The sequence below is a fragment of the Ursus maritimus genome, unplaced genomic scaffold, assembly GCF_017311325.1.
Source record: "Ursus maritimus isolate PB19 unplaced genomic scaffold, ASM1731132v1 scaffold_19, whole genome shotgun sequence".
NCBI lineage: Eukaryota > Metazoa > Chordata > Mammalia > Carnivora > Ursidae > Ursus > Ursus maritimus.
This window is the reverse complement of record NW_024424341.1, coordinates 57,956,485-57,960,577: the sequence shown is the minus strand read 5'-3', so window position 1 is coordinate 57,960,577 and position 4,093 is coordinate 57,956,485. Positions and strand designations below refer to the sequence as shown.

General features: G+C 54.3%; 1 long non-coding RNA gene across 1 annotated transcript; it reads right to left on the bottom strand.

The window, feature by feature from the left end:
• Positions 1–248: 248 nt before the first annotated feature.
• Positions 249–1,643, bottom strand: LOC121103524. Its single transcript, XR_005835805.1, has 2 exons — positions 769–1,643; positions 249–666 (listed from the first exon to the last, which is right to left on the bottom strand). It is a non-coding gene; the product is annotated as an uncharacterized LOC121103524 (long non-coding RNA).
• Positions 1,644–4,093: the final 2,450 nt, after the last annotated feature.

The window sequence follows — 4,093 nt, the reverse complement described above, 5'->3', positions numbered from 1 at the left end:
CTTTCCTCTGCGCCTTGTCTCCCAGTCTCCTTGTGTCAGGGAGGCTGCTTCATGCTCAGCCAGCCGCATCCTCGGCACAAGCTCTGAGATCCTCTCCCTTTGCCTCCCCTCCTTCCCTCTCCCTCCCTGAAGTTCGCACCCAGAAATCTGTGCAGGGTTTGTGGCAAGAGTCTGGACAGCCTGGAGCAGGGCTGCCAAGCCAGGGGCCACCGAGGGTGGAAGGGCCTCTGTGACACCCATTTTCTCTCTTTTCTGTCTGTCCTGGATGCTGGCCACTGCCTGGAGGAATGAGGCCTGCCGCTGCCCAGGAAGGAGGAAACGAGGAACTGGCTCAGAGACAGGGAGTTGCCTAACGACAGGAAGGAGGAAACGAGGAACTGGCTCAGAGACAGGGAGTTGCCTAAAGACACTTCACGTAAGTGCCAGGGCCGGGACTGGCTGGGCCACCCTGCAGTTGGCCAGGAATTGGCTCCTTCTCCACTCTGCTGATCCCTGGACTCCTGTCTGAGCTTGGTGAGAAGGGGGCTGCCTCCTTTCTGCCCCGTTCTCCTCCCCAACCTGCCACCATCTTCTCTTCCTCAGGCAGCATGGAGCACGGGGGGGACTTCGCCCGACTCCCATTTCACAGATGAGAAAATAGGCACCGGTGTTCCTGAAGACCAGCACCTGCGAGGACAGAGGCTTCATGGGAACCCCGACCTTCCCAAGGGCCAAGAGCACGCCCTGCGAGGCGCTTCTCTTCAGAGAGAGGGTCCACGTGGGCCTCACCTGCCCAGAGTATCCGTCCAGTAGAGCATCCTATGGGTCTGAGACACGTTCTCAGGCAGGGCGAAATCTTTTCTCGCCACCTACTGATGAAGGACAGAACTGTGACCCAGCTGTATGAGACACCGGGAATGGTCTCAAGCAAAATTCTGTAAAAGTGCAAATTTTTACTCCTGGTCAATAACGTAAACATCACACCCAGCAAGCTTCTTGGTTTGCCAACTTACACCTCCAGACTTCATGTTTTCAAGTAATCCTATGGGCAGATTTCCTTCTGCGTTGCCATGGAAATGCATACATTCCCTACTATGGGAAACTAAGGAAAGTGGGATTTGGTTTACAGAGTTTGCTTGGGAGCCTATTTCTAGGAATTGGGCCAAGTCGAGTTTTCCTTTGTCATGACATCATTATGCCTTGCTGAATGGGAGGTGGGTGCAGGCCAGGGTTGAGTGACTGACAGCCAAAGAGGCCCCAGGGATTGGTCCCCGGTCCTCACCATGGAGTCTCTTTGATAGGTTAAATAAAGGAGCCTACAGAACTCGTTCCAAAAACCACCTGCTACAATGCACAATTTGGGATAGTAGAGTCTTAAAGAACTAAAATTAGCTTTATATATTTTAAAAGATCGCCTATCCTATAACTGTGCTAAGTATACCTAAATGACCATATGAAACGCTAGGCTGGTAAAGGGGTTTCCGAAATGCCAGGGAGCAGGTAACATTTTGTGGGGCAGAGAAGGGCATCCAAAGAGCAAGGCAGGAAACTGGGGAGGGAATCAATCCCTTCACCGAGCATTTGTGCTTTCCCATCTCAGACCAGAGGTCAGGAGGCCAGGATAAGGGTGCAGGAGGGAGAGAGTGGGCACTGAGCTCCATGGGGACAGAGAGGGAGGGATATGGCAGGAAGGGGGACGGGGCTATGGGGGCATAGAGGGGCTTGCAGCCTGAACGGGTGGTATCTGAGGGACTCATTCATTAAGGTTGGGAGGTGCTCGTCAATGAAGCTGAAAAGGAGGAATAGATAGGAAACTAACAGACCTCCAAGGCCAGGCTGAGGGGCTGGGACTTTGTCCTGAGGGCACTGGGGAGCCAAGGGAGGGCTAGGAGCAGGGGAGAAGTACGGGGCAGCTCTGGTTTCAGAAGTCCCCCCATGAGGCCAGGGAGGAGGCTGGGCTGATAGGTCCAGGGGGGGGGGATGAGGCCAGGGCTGGGGCCATGGGGGACAGAAGGGCTAAGGCAGGAGGAACAGCAGAGTAGGGCACCGCGGTGCTCTGGTCTGTGAGGCCAAGCAGGTGGTGGCACCACTTACTGGAGTGAGGATTCCTGCAGGAGCACTGACGGGGGGCGGATGGGTGGCAGAGACTCTCCCAGAGGCACAGCCTGGGGAAGGAGCCATGGGTCTGGAGACCAGGGCGGGAGTCTGAGCTGGAGATGGGTTTGAGGGTGTCAGCAAGAGGGGCTCCAGTGGGGATGGGGGGTGGCTGAGGCTGCCCCCAGCAAGTTCCCCTCTGGCAGACACACGCAAATGTGTGCGAACTGATGTGGGAACAGGGCGATTCCTGCAGCACTGCCTGCAACAACCCAAAGGTCCCTCCACGGGGACCAATGAAGTCAACTCCAAGCCCCATCACAGAATGAGGATGCACTTCATATCCAAGATAGAAACCTCTCCAACTTAAGATCGGGAGAGAAAAACAAGAGCTACAGGGCACCTGGGTGGCTCAGTTAAGCGTCTGCTTTTGACTCAGGTCACGATCCCAGGGTCCTGAGATGGAGGCTGGCGTCGGGCTCCCTGTTCAGCAGGGAGTCTGCTTCTCCCTCTGCCTCTCCCCCCACCACCGCCACTGGTGCGCTCTCTCTCAAATAAATAAAATCTTTTAAAAAATAAAACTAGAACTACACCCTTCTGTAAAACTATTTACATAGATGTTTTCATGTTTATGTAGAGAGTCTCTCCGGAGCAATGAGCAGGAGACTGGAAACACAGGCTGCCCCCGGTGAGGGGAACAGGTGCCAGGCCGGGGTGAGCGGAAGGCTCTTTGCTTTGGATCCTATGGTATCTTTTGAGTTCTGTGCTATATCCCTGGGTACCCTGGTCAATAAAATGAAATAGTAAGTGAGCTCTCCGGGGAGAGGCAAGAATTAGAAAAGTCTAATGAGGACAGAGCCCCAAGGAGCCTGAACTAGCTCCGACATTGACTGGAATATACCGCAGATTAACTCTGCCGGCTCCAGAGTGATTCAAAAGAGTCAGAGGAAAAGAAGGTAATCAGATAGGTAGAGAGCTCAAACTCAATCCATTAAAAAATTCCAAAATGGTCCGACAAATGCCTGGGGCAAGAATGCACCTGCCAATGAGACAAAGGATTAGGAACTCCGAGTCTCAACCTTGTCCAAGAAAGCACCAGTAAACACCACGGGGGCAACCTCAGACAGGGAGCAACAGAACTCACGCGGAGCGCAGCCGGGAAAGACACGGCCAAGTTAAGAGCACCCCTGGGACACTGTTTTATGTTTTAAGGACACAAAGAATCGGGTGGAACGATAACCCCCACTGCTGGAAGGTGTGTAACACAACAACACAGTCAAACAAAATACTGAGGAACTGCAAATCGGTGGGACTGTTGGGGACTCTCAGGCCACTTGTCACAGCGCAGCGGGGAGTGGCTGGCCCCTGGGGGCGAGGTCTGAGGGAAGAGAAGGGCCACAGGAAGGGCCTCTGCAGGAGGAATCCAGAGGGACCAGAAAACAGGGGTGGCTCGAGGCATCAGCAACAACAGAGGAATCAAAATCGTTAAGTGCCGCCCTTGAGCAAAGGACAAGAACCCAGAAAATCGCAATGGTGCTACCGGGCTCCACCTCCCTCTTGGGACAGATGCAGAGCCTCATGACACGGAGCAGTTTGAGCCATCTGTTGGCAAGGCCGCGGGGGAATGGGGACTGGCGTTTGCTCCACGGAGGGCAACTCAGCAACATGGATCACGTTTACAAATGCCACTTTCCTTTGGCCGGCTGTCCCGCTGCTGGGGTTTTATCCTGGCTACACCTGCATCTGTGAAAACGGTGACGTCCGTAGGTGGAGGCCAGGCTGAATGAGCTCCTGTATGTATGTCTGGCGGGGCACAAAGGCAAGGCCATTCCCCCACTAGGAGAAGTCTCCAGAATATAAGGTGCAGGAGCAAAGAAGCAAGGGCAAGGCAGTGTAGGGGGTTCGCTACTTTTGTGTCACAAAGAAAGGAGGACAGCGTGTGTCCCTACCTGCCCGCGCTGGCACAGATGGACCCGAGGACGGAAATGAAGCAAATAAAAGCAACGAGGGGAGACAACTG